The sequence below is a fragment of the Crocuta crocuta genome, unplaced genomic scaffold (genome assembly GCF_008692635.1).
Source record: "Crocuta crocuta isolate KB4526 unplaced genomic scaffold, BGI_CrCroc_1.0 scaffold525, whole genome shotgun sequence".
Taxonomy (NCBI): domain Eukaryota; kingdom Metazoa; phylum Chordata; class Mammalia; order Carnivora; family Hyaenidae; genus Crocuta; species Crocuta crocuta.
In genome coordinates, this window is record NW_027527986.1 from 890,137 (window position 1) to 908,917 (window position 18,781).

Genomic DNA, 18,781 nt, shown 5'->3' on the forward strand with positions numbered 1-18,781 from the left:
ATAGGAATCCAAAAGGAGAAAAAAATAAAAGGAGGGAAAAATATTAAAGGAAATAATAAAAATCAGCATCCCTGAATTAGAGATGAAAGAACTCAAATGGAAAGAACTGAGTGCCCAATAAGAAAGAATAAGACCTCAGATATAGTATTGGAAAATTTAAGTACATGAAAGAGAAAGAAAATTCTGAGAACTTCCAGACAAAAAGAGCTTATCTCCTACAAATTTACAAAACTCAGACTGGCATCAGATTGTTTAACAGCAACACTGGATCCAAATATTTAAGGATTTTCCAGATAGCACTCTGTTACTGATTTCTAATTTAATTCCACTGTGGCCTGAAAACACACCTTGTTAGACTTGAATCCTTTTAAATTTATGGAGACTTGTCTTATGGCTCCAAATATGGTCTATCTTGAGCAGACACTTCACCAAAGAAGACATATGGATGGCAAATAAGCACGTGAAAAAAATGCTCAACACAATTAGTCATTAGGGAAATGCAAATTAAAACCGTAATGAAATACCTCCAAACACCAACCATATCAAGTGTTGCTAAGAGCATAGAGGAATTAGACCTCCCCTGTGCTTCTGGTTGGAATGTGAAGTGACTCAACAACTTTGAGAAACAAGTTGACTGTTTCTTCAGGAGTTAAACATACACCTACCATCCAACCAGCCATTCGATTCCAATGCATTGTCCAAGGGAAAAGAAAGTTTATGTTCATTCAAAGACTTGTACCTGAGGGGTGCCTGGGTGGCTCAGTCGATTAAGCATTGGACCCTTGACTTTGGTTCAGGTCATGAGCTTATGGTTTGTGAGTTCCAGCCCCACATCAGGCTCTGCTCTGACAGTCAGGAGCATGCTTGGGATTCTGTCTTCTCTTTCTCTGCCCCTCCCCCACTCATGTGCATGCACACCCACACCCACACACACTCTCTCTCGCTCTCGCTCTCTCTCTCTCTGTAAAAAATAAACTTTAAAAAATTGCTCTTTATAAACAACAACAACGACAAAGACTCGAATGTTCTTAGCAAATTTACTGGCAATAGCTCAAACTGGAAACAATCTAAACATCCATTAACAGGTGAATGGATAAGTAAATTGCAACACTTTCATACAATGGAATACTAGTCAGCAATACAAAGGAATGAACTATTGATACATACAATAACATGAACAAGCTACAAAATAATTATGATAAACAAGACAAAATAAAAGAATATATACTGTTTGACCCATTTATGTAAACTTCTAGAAACCGCAACTTATCTATAGTGATAAGAAGTACATCAGTGGTTGTGGGAGAATGGGGAAGAAAGGCAGGGAAGGGTGTCAGCGCATGATTACAAAAAAACAAAAGAAAACTTTTGGAGGTGATAAATATGTTCATTATCTTCATCACGGTGATGATTTCACAACTGTATGCATATAGTGAAATTTATCAAAATGTACCTTTTAAATATGTGCAGTCTGTTGTATGACATTGATAAAGTGGTAAAGTTGTTAATATGAAAAAAGTTAACAAAAAAAATTTTTGTCTGAATAGATGAAATGCAGGTCTCCATTTTTTATTCTAACAAAAACAAAGAGCAAATTAAAAAACCATATATATGTTTTAATAATATAGAACTCAAATTCTAGATACTGACAACACAGTGGTGGAGAGGAGAAGCCAGAGGGACAGGAAATGATGTGCACCAGTTGGGAGTCCAGACAGGAGATGGAAACACACACCTGTTGTTGACAGAGAAGATTTAACATAATTAAGGGATTGCTAGCCAGGTTTTAAAGACCTGAAAATTTAAAAAGGGGATCATTACCAGCGAACCAGCCCTCCTTTCTTCCAGTAGAAGCAGTCTGTTCCAGAAGCAATGGTTCATTCCAGTTTGCCATGTTTCCAACGTGCGTGCAGCGAGCCCTAACACGCCCTTCAGAGAGTACTACACCTCCTCAGAGCTTTGAGCCTGCCTCCGCGGGGCTCCTCCACCAAATGTATGGGTTTTAATCATTTCAGTCTCCTCTAATATGCTACAGAAGAATTGGGGGAATATGAACACCACTTATTTAAGAAATAATTAAGGAACTTTCCGTAATTTTTAAAGCAAGATAATATAGCATTCAAGTTGTGTTTCCCCAAGAAAGTCTTTATCTTTTTAAAGATTAACAGTGAAATTGTGACAGATAAAAATCACATGATATCTGTGACCTGCTTCAAAATGTCTGAGGGAAGGGACTGCTAGAGTAGGTGGGGTCATAGATGAAATAAGATTAGACATGAACTGATAATTATTACAAAAGGATAATACGTGGGACTTCATTATAATAGTCTACATTTATATGCTTGAAATTTTCCACTATCAAGGGTATTTTAAAGAGCATGAACACAGTAGTATTCGTATAATAAAAACAAGCACAAAGGAAAACATTAATCGCATTAGAATGGTTGCCATTGGTGGAGGTGGGGATAGAAATCAGAAGTGGAAATAAAAGGAAATGAAAATGAATTAATGAATGAATGAAACAGAAGAGTCCAGCACAGACCAATGACCAATCTGCTATATACTAAGGAGTACTATTGACTCAGATGTCAGCACATTAGAGGAAGAAGAAAAAAAAAAAAAGTCCTAAGTCTTTAGACTGGCATTTTACCTGTTTTGGATATTGCCTATCTCTTAAAACTTATTTTTTATCATTCACCATGAAATTCTAACATTCCATCATCAAAATAAAACACTCTTGTTGTTGACTATGAACAGCCTATTCTCTGATTCCATGATACAGTTCCTCATGGTCCTAAAATTCTGTCCAGGTCTCATCTCTCCATACCAACTTTTCACCCATCTGTCAAAGTCTAGCCCATATACCACCTCTGCATGATGCTTTCCCAGTGTCTTGCTCTCTATTCTCCCAGTGGGGAGAAATTTTATGTACAAAACAAACAGACAAAATAGTACTTTATCAGAATTTTGCTTAACTATTCCTTTTCTAATTTGTTTTAGAAGTTTTTGTTTGTTTAGAGTTTTGTTTTGTTTTTGTATTTACCTACTGTCGTAAAGATCCTGTTCTTTGCAGCATAGTATTCTAGGAAATCTATTGGTTGTGTTCATCTCTGTATCCCATAATGCTTAGCACTGTGTCTCAAATCTTGCAAGTGTTTCCTAAATGATCAATGGGGGGAAAAAAAGAAAGAAGAAAGGAACTGCTGGACTGAATGAATAAATTGAATTTCAATTCATGGTTCCTTTAAGGGAGAAAAGTGGTCAACAAAGCATCCAAACTCATTTAAAAACCATAAATAGGATTTAATAATCAAAGATGTTATCAGTTTTATAATTTTTATTTCTCAGCTCTCTAGTGCTTTTTCAAAGCATTTAAGTATATACATCAAACTGTATAAAAGAAACAAAAATACAAAATAAAAGCTGAAAATTCATTCAGAAGCCTTTTTATTAGGATACGGCAACTACTTTATGCCTGCTCCAACAGCAGTAATGTAGAAGGGTGTTTCAACCCTTTGCATTTGTGGGAAGGAGATGTTTCCTTCCCACATCTTGCTCTATTTACTTCGGCTGATATGCCCAGAAAGAAGCAAAAACAGCCACGGGGGCAGAAGAAACTCAGAACCTTTTTATGAGAGGTGGCATAGCTGGCTCTGAAGAGCCAGTCCTGGGGGTGCCTGGGTGGCTCAGTGGGTTAAGGGTCCGACTTCAGCTCAGGTCATAATCTCTCAGTCTGTGAAGGAGCCCCACATCAGGTTCTGTGCTGACAACTCAGAGCCTAGAGCCTGCTATGGATTCTGTGTCTCCCTCTCTCTCTGACCCCCTCCCACTTGCACTCTGTCTCTCTCTCTCTCTCTCTCTCTCTCTCTTTCTCTCTCTTTCTCTCTCTCTCTCTCAAAAATAAATAAGCACTTTTAGAAAATTTGAAGCGGCAGTCCAGAGTTCAAATCCTGTGAATGCTTTTCGTAGGATGGTGACCTTGGGCAAGTCATTCAAGCTCTAGTTTTCTTTGTTGGGTTTCCAACAAAGAAATGTTCCATTCCAAAGAATGGAATAACACCAAGAGCATACTTTACACACTGTATGTTAGCCAATTTGACAATAAATTATATTTTAAAAAGAAAAAAGAAAATTAACTCAAATAAATAAATAAATAGAAATGGAGTAACAGCTATTGTGGTCTCCACTGTTATTGCTAACTGCCTCGTCTCAATTTTTTTAAGTGACCTGATGCTTTAGAGGGTAAAGGGAGGCTGTTATAGTTTTCCTGTTAAGAAGGTAATAAATGGATTGGAGTGGTTGGATGGCTCAGTTGATTAACCATCGGGCTTTTGATTTCAGCTCAGGTCATGATCCCATAGTTGGTAAGATCAAGTCCAAAGTCAGTGTGGAGCCTGCTTGGGATTCTCTTTCTCCCTCTCTCTCAGCCCCTCCCCCATCCTCTCTCTGTCTCACAAAATAAATAAACAAGCATTATTAAAAGAGAAGGTAATGAATGGATTGGAACCACCTGGGCATACTGTGTAAATTAGCATCTGGGAGGAAAGTTGGCCAGAAAGAGGGTTAAAGGGTCCAGGTAGACAACAAGGTAAGAAGGTGCAGCAGAAGATTCTCTCAGAGACTTGGAAACCATCTGGCTCTGAGTAGAGCTACTTCCCCACCACGGAGAGCAAGGGCAGTCTGGCATTGAGGCCCAGACCCTTCTGGCCTCCGCACACTAAAGCTACCCAGGCTAAGACAACTAATTAGCATTGGGTGAGCAGCATCAGAGGACCTTCTCGCTCTCTGGGCAGACCTGAGAAACGTCTTGTGGTCCTTCTGTGGCCTACAGGAACCAGAGAGCATGTGGGTCCCTTGTGGTGACACCAGAAGGCAAGCTTATACACCTTGTAAGGGTGTAAGACATCCCTTACAAGGGGGCTGAGGGGCAGGGCTGAGGACAAGTGAACACATTCTGGGGAGAAGAACTGTGGTAAGTTGGGTATTAAAATTTAATGATATTTCATTTTGTGTATAATCCAGATGGATGAGGTCAAGACTTGGCTGTTGATGACAGTACGTACCTCACACCCTATTTTCCCAATTCTAAGATGCCATTAGTTATAGGCTGTGCCATCGATTTAAATAACAGGTTTTTTCTTTTTTTTTTTTTTTGGAAAAATATTTTTTTAACCCTACCCATAACATCGATCATAAACAATGATTATAAAGTAAATCTTGAATGCAGAAATCATAAATTATAACAAAGAAGAATCAGAGTGGAGGAAATTTGATATTTACACTATTTAACAAACTTTCCTGTTATTCAGCAAGTAAATGCTTTTAATGCTTTGATGATGGTGAGATTCTTTACAAACATTACTTTTACATTTTGAAATAAGCATGTATGGTTTTGCACAAAGTTTTTGCAAAGAGGTAAGGATGGATTATAAAAGATTTTGATTAATAGTCTTTCCCGCTAGTTAAGATAACTTTATTTTTTTAATGTAAACTATTGAAGCAGTAAAACTTTCAGTAGAAAACAAAGTGATAATTTATACCTCAAAAAAGGGGAAAGTGCATATTATATACTTCCTAAAAGCTTTTGAAGTGTGTCATTTGGTCACCAGTAAAGGTTGCTAAAATTTCGTCACTTTATTCTCTATGAAAATGCAAGATGTATCCTACATAAGTATTTAAGTAACATTTTACTGGGCACAAAACACTATGTGCTTACCTAAGACTTAAAAATGAGATGTAGCCCACAAATTGTAGAATATTAATATTAAAACAGGCTTATTAAATGGGGAGAAAAGAATTTCTATTACATGTATAGAAAGGAGTAAACTTGATTAGTTGGGGGATATGAGGAAAAAAGAAATCCCTTCACAACACATTATTTTATCTGTAAGAATAGGTGATTATCACGGTTTACTCCAGGAAACGCAAAGACAATAATAGTTTCTGAAAATGAATAATGTAGAAAAATTAATGTAGAAAATTTCTATGTAGAAATATTTGCCTCCAGCTGCAATTTACTTTTAAAAGCTGTAGAGGGGCGCCTGGGTGGCTCAGTCAGGTAAGTGTCCAACTTTGGCCTAGATCATGATCCCATCCTTCCTGAGTTCAAGCCTCGCATAGGGCTCTGTGCTGACACCTCAGAGCCTGGGGCCTGTTTCAGATTCTGTGTCTCCTTCTCTCTCTGTCTCATTCTCTGCCTCACCCCGACTCATGCTCTCTCTCTCTCTCTCAAAAGTAAACATTAAAATAAATAAATTTTAAATCAAAGCTGTAGGAAAAGTTTGCATGTGTAATAAAAATAAATGTATTTTGTACTATTACCTATAACTTTCATCAGAGATCAATAATTTTATTACTCTGGAATCCTCAATAATTCAAGTATTTCAGTATTCAAACAGTTGATAAACATGTTCTTTTAAACGTCGCTTTCCCAGAGAGGCCTTTCCTAAATAGCCACCCCGTCTCATCTAAACTATGTCCTCCTCCCTTATTCTTTGTCATGATACTCTTTTACTGTCATAAAGCCTAATAATTTTAAATTATGCATTAATTCATATGGATTTATTTAACACCCGTCTCCTCCTACCCAGCATGGCTGGAAACTGCGAAGGAACTACCTGCCTTTTGCTCACTTTTTTGTCGAAGTATTTAGCACATACCTGGCACCTAGTAGGCACTTAATAAATATTCATTAAATCTTCTCCTATTTCCTCAGTACCCTTACTTTCCTCCTCTACCTGCCTCTGTTTAATGAACCCCCACCCTCCCCAGCCCCTCTGTTAACCCCTGTGAAGTAGTCACTGACTACTGGAGCTAGAAGAACATCACTGAGACACAGGAAACTGATGCAGAAACTGATGCAACCAGATGGCCGCCATCATCACAAGAAATGAGGAGGAAATGCCCACACTCTCCAGAAATGCTACAGAAAATCAGGAGGGGCTGGGGAAAGAAAAGTCCCTGACCTCAGGGTCCTCAGAGCCAACAGCTGACTTTGCAGGAGAGCCCTGGGCCTGGGACCTCTGTTCTCCTATAGAATTGGGGAAGAGCAGGTAGCAGAGGGATGCCTGGAGACCTGAAACTGGAGAAGCAAGGTGGTGATCACCTGGATTTGAATTTAGATTCTGCCATTTACTAGCTATACCAATTTACAAGTAGGCTGAAATCCTCAAATTTTCAACTGGCACATGGAGATATTGTCACCACCTCGTATTGTTGACAATTAAATGAGAGGACGCTTAAGAGTTCGAACACAGGGACAGACCCACACTATGGCCTCCGTCAATGGAATGTAGCCTCCATAATTGTATGACCCTGGCCTTGAGTTGGATGAATCAGCCTCCTTGATCTCTTCCTGTTTTGTGAAATGAACCATCTACCCAATTTCTTCCCAACAATAAGGTATGATATCTTAAATGTCAAAACTATAGTTTTGTTTTGTTTTGTTTTTTACCTTAGGCCTCCTCCTAGTGTACCTTCATACACTCAACTTGAGTACTGGACACTCTGCAAGCTTTCTCACAAGATAAAGGATGTCCCTTTTATTGTCTGTGCTTTGGGGCCTGAGTCCAGCTGGGAGGCCACATGCAAAACCTGCAAAACAGTTTTAGATGGTGAATGGGCCTTTGCCTTTTATTAATAGTATCTATAGAGAATGTTCTTCTGTAGAGAACTTTTTCAAAGCACTTTCATATATGTTATGTTGTTTACCTGCACAATGACAATGAACCGGAGCCGGAATTATGATCATTCCCACCAGTTTCTTCTTTAATTTTTATTTATTTATTTATTTATTTATTTATCGAGATAGAAAGCACAAGCAAGGGAGAGACAGAGAGAGAGAGGGAGAGAACGAATCCCAAGCAGGCTCCACGATTAGCATGGAACCCGACACGAGACTCGATTCCATGACTGTGAGATCATGACCTGAGCTGAAATCAAGAGTTGGAGGCTTAAATGAATGAGCCACCCAGGTACCCCTCTTACTTTTTTTTCTCAGTCTCTTTTCCCCCAGAACCCAGGTGAATAAATTATTTTCCAAGGGTAATATCACTAGCACGTGAATATTTGAAGGACTGAATCGGTGAGTCATAATGAGCTGGTATGTCAGGAATCTAAGACACTAACACATGCCGTTCCTATTTTCTTTTCTTTCCTTCTCTTTATCATTTTCTTCTTTCTTTCATTTTCCCCTCTGTTCTTTCTTCCTCTCTCCCATGTTCTGGTAACTTCTCATAATCTGTATCAGTTTTTATGTCCTTCCTCTGGGACTCTGGAGTGCAATACTAGTGTGATTAATGAATTACAAGCCTCAGAGAAAACAAAACATAATAGCCATTGATTTTTATTACTTCTGCAGTGTCCTAAGTACAATTAAAAGAAAGCCAGCTTTCATCAATCATGCAACAACATGTTAGCTGAACTGAGCTGGTAACAGACTTTAAATGTTAAAGTAAATATTTGCTGGCTTACGTTGGCATGTCTTTGCCTTTTAAATAAACTACCATATAATCATCTGAATATAAAACATCCTAAAACTGTATAAACTAGCCATAACTTGAAAACTAAAACTTGGAAACCTCAAGTCATATTATTTTAATTAAAAAGCGATGACCCTGAATTTTTTTTTAAGATTTTTTTTTTAAAGTAATCTCTACATCCAACATGGGGCTCAAACTTACAAGCCTGAGATCAAGAGTCATGTGCTCTACTGGCTGAGCCAGCCATGTGCCCCCATCTAGAAAAATTTTAAATACATAAAAGAGAGAAAACTCTTGTTGAGTGTGCTATCTTCAACCAGAACTTACATTGTTTTCTTACAAGGAAAAAAAATGGGATTCATAAGCAACTTTGGGTGTAATATACCGAGTACGGATTAGATTATTTACATCTTACAAATGTGACATCATCAAATGTACCAAATTTTGGAAAAAGGTGATTATTTGTACTTTTCCTCTTTAGTTTTAAATTCTAGATGTGTTCTACCATCTGCAGTAGGAACTGTTTATCAATACAGTCTGCCTGCAGAACAGTATTGTGTAATGTCAGCAAACGCTTGCTACCATTAATCGTTTTCATCTCAAGTAATGTTTGTCCTTAATCCTTACCTTAATCATGTAACAAGTCCAGTCAATTTAATTAACGTCAAGACAAACATTCCTTGACATTTTGACACTGTTTTGACTTAATGAGTAAATCCCATCATAAATCTCTCATAAACCCTTCAGATTTTAGATACTGTTTTAAATTCTAAACTTCTAAGGCTACATATGCATAACAGAAACCAGAGACTATCAAAGGTAACTAAAGCATCTGACTTTCAATAGCATTCCTCACTGATTACCTCATTTTGAAGTCATCTAAGAAGGAAGCTGTATGCCCTACCGGAAGACAAAGGGGGAAAAATTCTTCAACAGAGAGATTTTATCCCCAGCTGGAGCAAAAGGAAATTCTCCAGAGCTGCCGTCTTTGTTGAGGTACAAAATCACAGCACTCGTAGCTAAATCATTAGCAAAACTAACCAGAAGACAGTCTGACACACATAAATCATCACGAAAACAATATGCGCTCTTTATGGTTTTCTTCATGACACCTAAAATTATTGAGTTTATGTTCTTGTTTATTGTCTGTCTTCTCCCTCGAGAAAGAAAGCTCCATGAAAACAGAAATGTTGCTCTTCCCTTTCACCCAGTATCTTCGGCACCAAGAGCAGGACCCATGCAGAGTGGGTACGTAGTACATATTTGTTAAATAAACACAAATTTAACTCAACTGGCAGAGAATTGTCTTAGTTATATAATCACAGATTTTTACATATTGTCCAAACTTCCAAAAGTTCTTTGTAGCCCAGATCAACATCAGTACTAATTTCACAGCTAGTTTATGGACATATTTAATCCATGTTCTTAAGTATTAAAAGACATCTGTAAAAAAAAAATCTCAGTTATTTGTTTTGCATAGTGAAAACTAGAAGATAGTGCCTTACTCTAACTTCAATAATAATATTATCTTCAAGGACAAATTCTCACATTCAAGGTTTCAGCTGTTGTCATGACCATTGTAATCTAATTACGATTTAGAAAACCTAATGAATTTCCCTATCACACATGCCCACAACTACAGGACTGTGCCCCTGACCTTGCTGAGGACAAGGTGAACCCTGATTAGTTTCCTGTATGTGGAAATGGTTCAGTGTAGGTATAAGAGAAATGTTCATTCGTTCACCCCTTAACTCCCCCTTTCTTCTGCCAAAGTACATAGTGGGCCCTAACCATAAAGGCCTATTCAAAATTTCGGTATTACTGTTGATACATATGATTAGTTTTGCTTTCAACAATGAGAGGGAAAGGGGAATGAATTTAGACTCTGAAGGCAAACAGACTGGAATCAAATCTAAGTTCTGCTGTTTAGTTGCCGTTATAAGTCTCTGGCTGGCCTTTGAGTGTGTTTCCTAAACTGCAAGCCTCCAATTCCCCCTCTGTAAAATGGGCTAACACCTCATAGAAATCTTTCCCAACCTTTTTCATAACATTGCATACCTTGAAAATGAGAATGCTTTTACTGTAAAGGATGTTGCTGTCCACGGTGACATGTGACCAGACCAGGAGGCTCTGGCCACCCAAATCAGATCCTGCTTTGCCATCGCAAGGGCTGAGGCGAATGTCATTTTGGGATCCTGTTGCTACGTAGGGCACATTAGTATTCCAAGGCATGCTTTTTGGGCAGCTCTGCCGTATTTGTTTTGTGTGGGAGGAATAAATGTGAATCTTCCTGATCATCAGTTCCCCTCCCTTCCCTAGATTAAGGACAAGCAGAGTAACATGTTAATCTGGGTGCCCATCTCCCTGGCTGAACACTCCTCTGAAGGTGACAGTCAGATGTGCCAGAGCAGAGCTGTCCACACTAAGTGATGCTTGATGGCAGTCCTGTCTTTGGAGCCCTCCTGGCATGCCCTTCCGTATAAGCTGTGGCCTGACAACCTCCAGCATAGATCCACAGTGTTCCTACCCACAGCCATGGGGGCAGCTGCTGACTAGCAAGCTGTTCTCCACTTTGTGCAGGTATCTTTTTGGGGAGGGAGAAGGTAGAAGAGCCAGTGAAGATTTGCTTAAACGAGTCTTACAGAGAAAACACTGGCAGTCCTCACAAAACCTTAAAAATGAGTGGGGGGGCAGGGAGGGGATGGGCATGGAGGAGGGCACTTGTGGGGATGAGCACTGGGTGTTATATGGAAACCAACTTGACAATAAACTATTTGTAAAAAAAAAAAAAAAACACCTTAAAAATGAAAGTGCCAGAGATCCTTTTTTACTCACCATGGCTTTTACAGGTGCTGGAGTTTTGAGTAATAGGGGAGTGCCTTTTCAGGACAGTCTACCACATTTTACCATCATAACACCAGAAACATCTGTGGCAGGAAGATATTTTCAGAGTTTACTGTTACTTGAGCTTAGTAATGTTGTGCCTCCTAAAATCCCTACCTTGCCTTAATTGGTGCAACAGAAGTCATTCAGTGAGCCTCCCGCCACCCCACCCCCGCCCCCATATATTTTCAATGCTCTGCATGTTATTTTCAGGCTTTACAAGCACTCATCAAAATATCACTTTCCCCCCATTATACAAATGATGAAACGCAAGCACAGGAGTTTGCCCAAGGTCACAGAACTAGAAGGGATCAGAGCTGGAATTCCCAATCAGTTCTAACACTCAAGCCAATACTTTTCCAGTATGCCACGTTCTCTGCCCGGTAGTAACAGAGCTTCTAAGACCTAATGAGTTTTCATTCTTTAAAACTAAATTTTTAAAAAATGTAGGTGGGACACTAAGAACACTGCAGTTTAATATTAATATTGGTGGGGCATCTGCATGGTACTGTTGGTTGAGCGTCTAACTTCAGCTGAGCTCATGATCTCATGGTTCTTTTTATTTTTTTAATTTTTTAAAATGTTTTCTATTTATTGTTGAGAGAGAGAGATAGAGCCAGCATGAGCAGGGGAGGGTCAGAGAGAAAGGGAGACACAGAATCTGAAGACAGGCTCCAGGCTCTGAGCTGGCTGTCAGCACAGAGCCCGACGCGGGGCTCAAACCCACAAACTGTGAGATCATGACCTGAGCCGAAGCCGGACGCCCAGCCGACTGAGCCACCCAGGTGCCCCGTGATAATCTAATGGTTCTTAAGGTCCAAGCCCCACATAGGGCTCTGCTCTGATAGCACCAGGCCTGCTATGGATTCTCTCTCTCCCTCTCTGCCCCCTCCCCCATTCATGGGCACACACATTTGTATGCACATGCATGCACACTTTCTCTCTCTCTCTCAAAAATAAATACACATTAAAAAAATTTAATATTAATATTGATATAAGTATATTACTGGTCTCACATGAACAAGAACTAAGTCTAAGAGAATAGACCAGGGCTGGATCAATAAGTAGCCACAAAGAAAAGAGAAACCATATAAAGAAGGGGACTTATCCCCTCTTATCATGGGCTCCATCAACACACTGGAGACTAGTGGTATATTCAACAGCTACATATATTTGTGTACATGATGACTACAAATAAAATGATATTAACCATTGTATATATCAGTGCTTCTCACCTAGTCATTTGATGACCTTAGAAACTCTCACAAATATTGATTAAAATTTTTTTTAAACATTTACTTATTTTTAAGAGACAGAGTGTGAGCAGGGGAGGGGCAGAGAGAGAGGGAGACACAAAATCCAAAGCAGGCTCCAGGTTCTGAGCTGTCAGCATAGAGCCCAACGCGAGGCTCGAACCCACAAACTGTGAGATCATGACCTGAGCCGCTTAACCGACTGAACCACCCAGGAGCCCCTAACAAATATTTAAAGAAAGGCACCCATGTAATATTTAGAGTTAATCTCGATGCATTGAGAAACCAAGGTTTCTCAATCTTCAACATTTTGAGTTGAATAATTCTTTGTGTGGGACTGTCCCAGGCATTGTAAGGAGAGGTAGTTTATCCATGAGTTGATTTTTCCCTTCAAAATAACTATTGAATGCCTAAGTACTAAAATAAGCAGCAGCAGGGAGTATGTGTCTGAAAAATCCCTCCCAGAAGTACAACTATGTTATTCCTTTGTTTTCGTTTTGCTTTTAGGACAGGTCTTACTAAGGCAAAATTGCTTGATATCTAGTACAGTTGCCTTTCTCTGCAGGTGTAATTACGGTTAGCACTTTTTCACATTTCATCATCCACAAATTGCTGTGTGCCAAAGGTCAATTATTTGCTGTTATCTAATCTAGAATGAAGCTTACATATATATGAATGAAGGTGAGTGAAAAGGGGAGGAAAAAAATCGGAATCTTAAAAAAACATAAATACATGCCTTAAAGACTGTAGTCATATTTGACAGTGTGCCCACTTTGACGGTAATAATTATCCACGCCAGCCATTGTGGAACAGTTTATACTACATGTGACAAGTAGGGCTTTTTAGTTTTGTTTTTAAATCCAGGGTCACATAATGTAGAACAATAGCCAAAAAAGTTGGAATACAAACAATTGGATAACATCAACTGTCTCCAATTTTAGGACAAAGGAAATTGATTTGCAGTAAGGGATTAGCCTATTGCACCCTCCTTTTCATCTTCCTGGATCATGCCTCAGTACCAATTGCTCAAATCATCTTTTACATTCCTCACTTCAAGCTAACTACTCATAGGACAGTGAGATTCGCTTTAAATTAATGGGATGGGGTGAACACCTGAAATGAGATTAGCCATGGGGTGATACTAAAGATGGTTAATTGGGGCGCCTGGGTGGCTTAGTCGGTTAAGCGTCTGACTTTTGCTTAGGNGATGGTTAATTGATACATTACGCTATATCCTCTGTACTTTTGTGCTTGCTCGGAAATGTCTGCAATAAAGAATTGTGTTTCTTTAACCACACTCCAGTGAAGAGAGTGAATCTACTAGACTGAGCAATTACCTTTCCTGTCCCAACACGTCAATCTTGGCATCCTTATCTTCTTCCCTAGTATCTGGTAAGAAGTTCGGGATACTGTTATGAAAAACCTCACCACTTCACACGTGTCCCGGATTCCATCATGTCTCCTGAGAGATCTTCTAAAGGCATCCTCTCTCATTCCCACATCTTTAGTTGCTCACCCCATTGACTCCTAGCCATCTTCTTTACACACTCAAGCTTCCTCATCTTAATACAGGCCTCACTTGATGGAGCAAACCTTTTGCAACTCTATATGAAAATAAGCACATTTATGTTTTGAAACATTCATATGAACTAAAAGTCTGCTTTAAAAACCAAGTTGGCAGTGGTTCTTTGTTTTGTTGACTTGGAATGACAATAGCACATCTCAGCCATATGTGTTAGATACATGTTACATAATACCAAAAAATTGTACTTTTTCCAACTAATTTAGTGTTATTGACATCAGACAATGTATAGGTTGCGTGGGAAACCTCAGGTGAAGAAGGAAGCGTCCCTGATGATAACAAACACAACTCTGCTTAGATTGACAGCACGGTCCCCTGAGCAAGGGTGGAGACCACAGTCTTCTGCGTACTGCTCTTCTATGATAAAGCCCTGGGGTACTTCTTCAATGTAGTCAAATTCCAAGTACAAAGCGATGGCAGGGGGAAAAAATCCTTCATGCATCTTTTGCATTTTGTACTGTGTACACCTAAGTTCAGAAATAACTATTTGTTTCTACCAATAATTAAAATACAAAGCACGAAGATCTTCTCACCGTCAGAACAAACGTTTTTTGGGGTAAAGGGAGCGTCAAAGGAGAGGAGGGCTTAGCAGAGGTGGTATCCAGCAAGCGCCAGGAGCCCCACGGGAGGCCCTCAGCTTCACCCAGACTGTGAGGTGTAGTAGAAAGTGCACTGTAGTTCAGATCCCTGAGTAGCCACTACTTGTTACTATTACTGGATCTCAGCTGCCTATGTCTTAAACATGGCAACAACCAGGACTGTTCTATGGATTCTAGATCAAAGTGCTCGGCATAAAGCAGGTGCACCATGAAGAGTAAATCACTGAGATCGCCAGGACACCATTTAGAGGATGTTCAAACCAAAGAGGCTGGGGCGGCTGACCGCAAAGCGGCCTGTAAATTTCTCCCTTAGCGACCCTTAGGCACAACCGTCTCTGCTTTCCTCATTTGATCTCTGCGAGGTCAGCTCCAGGTTCTCAGCAGAGCTGCTGACTCAGGGAAAATTGGAACTGGCGTGACTATAGGAAAATAGATTTCTTCCTCCGTACCCGGAGGCCCGAAAACCAGCGAATGTGAAATGGCTGCTGCAACACTTAAGAGCAACAGCGGGATGTGGGGGATGGGACAGTGTCAGGAGCGGAGGGCGAAGACTTTGCCCCCAAGCAGCATCCCCAGCATTGACCTCTAGCACGGAACCTGCACAAAGTGCTGAGTCACGGGGAGGCGGCACCGCGCGCCGGGAGGCGGGCCCGGCGCAGTCACGTGGCGGGAGCTGTATCACAACAACGACGCGGCGTGCAGCGCCCGCGGCCCGCGCCGCTTCCTCCCGCGACCGAGCCCCCCTCCGAGCATGCTCAGCTCGGCCCCGCGGTTGCTCCGGGTCCCTAGCCTCGCCGCTCCGTGGTCCGGGTTTTCCCGGCTGCCCCGGAGTCGGGGCTTGCGGCTGTCCGGGCTAGCAGGAGTGAAAGGTGAAAGCGTTGTCTGGACCGCCACTTAGCAGTGGATGGTTCGAGCCGACGGAGTCTGGTTTATTTTTCTCGCGGAAGATGTGACCAGGAATCCGCTTTGGGCAAGGCCTGAAGAAGAGCTGATTCTGCAGTCTATGAGCACCTTTTCCATGTAGCCGTCATTAAAGCCCTAAACGGTCTGTCTGGAGCTAGTCGCTGAAAACCTATTCGTAGAAGTGACGAAGAAGTAAACCTAAAAATGAAAAACACTGTCAAATAGAGGGGATTGGTTGTTGAATGTAATTCCGTTGATCTGTGCTGGGGTTTTTACCCCCTTGTAACAGCAATTGATTAAGGCACTGTGGCGGCCACGGATTACATTTGAGCTAACTGCCAAATAGTGTCGCCATGCTGCACCCCCTTTGGGATTGTCCTGAGCCCAGGGGCTCTTGGGGTGCAGGTTCAGAATTGGAGTAAGAGAGGCCCCTTTCTGTGGAACCTGGGACTGAGTCTCAAGTTACAGCGCTCTCACTACATGCAGTACTACCTAGAACTTTGTCTACACTTGAACTCAAGTCTCTTAATGAACTACCCCGTACCTGTTTGTTCATTAAAGTGAAACTGACACTCTCACAAGAGTCCAGCTTCACGTATTGTGAGGAAATGCAGCAGGTGTAGGTGTAGGGAAATGCAGCAGGTGCTTTGCAAAGCGTAAATGTCTATACCTGCGCTGTTTCAATTAAGCGACCACGGAGGTAGTCTCAAATTTCCCATTAACCACCTTCAAAAACTAAAAAGAAACAGATGAATTAATTTAAGCACTTTTCGGCATTTTAACATACCCAAATTCCTGTTGGAGCAACATGTAATTGATATAAAAATATTTTAATGTTTTATTTATTTCTGAGAGAGAGAGAGAGACAGCGTGAGCAGGGGAGGGTCAGAGAGAGAGGGGGAGACACAGAATCTGAAACAGGCTCTAGGCTCTGAGCTGTCCGCACAGAGCCCGACGCGGGGCTCGAACCCATGAACCATGAGATCATGACCTGAGCTGAAGTCGGACACTCAACCGACTGAGCCACGCAGGCGCCCCTAGGCCACTAAGTTTTCAATGGAAATACTTGATCTGTATTTCCATTTCATAAAATTAACCGACGAAAAATTCATATTCCCAACCTGCTCCAAATTTATGTAAAAGTTTTCCAGTAACCAAATGGAATTTGAAGTTTGAAAGGTATATTTCAGTGGATTAAAACAAAGATAAAATTCAGTTTTACAGTCAAATTAGCCATGCTTCAAATGTTCAGTAGCCACATGTACTGAACAATGCAGGCCTATGCAAATACTAGATTATGAGAATAAAAAATGATCTTTTAGATGTCTCTCTTGCATGTGATACATGAGCAGCACTGCTGCCCTAAACCCCCCCACCCCCACTACCTGGTTTCCTTAGGAAGCTAAGATATATAGGAAGCACTTTTCTAGAATTGAAGCTATAAAAGACATAAATTAACTCTATCCCAGAGAAAGTCAGATAGTATAGAGATATTGTTTAAATTATTCTATCACGTTGTAGAACTATAGGCATGTACAAATGCAACCAAATTACAGAGAGGAATAACGGGGACTGAGCAGATAAGCAGGAATGTGTCAGGTGAAGATGTCCAAGCAGAAAAATCAGTGGAAAACCAGGACCAAACAAGTCTGGTGATGTTGGTGCAGAGGATACAAGGAGGAGTGGGTGCAGTAGCTGAGGTTGTCGATTAGCTGTGAACAAATTAGAATGAAGCCTGTTTTTTATCCTGGCTGTGTGCTGGGGATTGAAATATCTCCTGAGCTTCAAACACCCCCACAAACCCACGACCCACCTCCCACCCCACACACATACACACAGTCTACTGGGGGAAATTATAACCAAACCTATGTCCCCAAGCCTTAAGAGGGCCACATCCAATAGGAAGGGTTTGGGAGAAGACTCCTACTATCATATATCCTTTCAGCAGTAAATAAGTGCTTAAGAAATGTTAACTTTGTAGTTGATGGAAGTGGGCACAATAAATACACACTTTTTGGCCTCAGTGCATGTGGGATCTAGTCGCTGTCACTTTTTCCCTCGATGACACATCATCACTCTGTCAACACATATTTACTGAACAGTAACTTGGGGATGAGATACCGCTTTCCTTCTCTTTCCCAGCAGGATAGGGTCAACCCCAGCTGTTTCTACAATCCTCTACTCCTTGGTAAGCTCACATGAACATCATTTTAGTCACACAATGGATGAATATTAGGTTTGGATGGGAGATGTGCTTTTGGAGAAGATTCCTTCAATAAATGCATCTGTAGATGTTGACAAAGTCCCTCTTGTTGCAATGAATGGTGTCTGTGCAAAGAATATAGGTCATCAAATACTTAGAGAATACAGAAATACTTGTAATATATATACATTGTATACATATATACACAAATTTGTATTCCTCTTAATGACCAGGTAATGTATTGGCCATCAACTCTATGCACATTTGCATCGTGCACACTCTTGCAACATAAAAGGTAGAATTAATATACTTTTGCACAGGTACATAAATAACTTTCCCAAGGTCTCACAGCCAGTAAATAATGGAAACTAGAATTGAACAGGTGTTTTATCTGACTCCCAAGCCGTGGAGTTATTACCATACCAGGCTGCTCTCACCTGTTTTTTATTGTGTGAGGCCTTTTCTCACCTCACAAAGAATATAGCGAGTTGTTCATTAATTCAAATAATCAAACTTCTTCCCCAACCCAAAGTTTATCTCTTCGGATTGGAGAAAACGAGTTTCCACACGTTTAGTTTACTTAAAAAAAGGCGAACCTCCNTTGGGCGCTCGGCCACGCCTCCTCTCCTGCCCCGCCTTCTTTCCCCGCCCCCCGCCCGTAGTCTATAAAATCCGGAGCTACGGATTGCGCCTGGGAGCCGTGAGTGAGCTGATAGCAGGACTGGGCATGCTCGGCAGCGGCGCAGGTCTTGGTCACAAGTAGGAAGAAGCCCGTGCACGACACCGGCAAAGAGAAGCGGGAGCCGCTGCCGCACCGCGGCTGTGGGGTCTGTGGCCGCCGCCCGGGAGCCGGAGCGGGGCGGGGGCCGGAGCGGGCG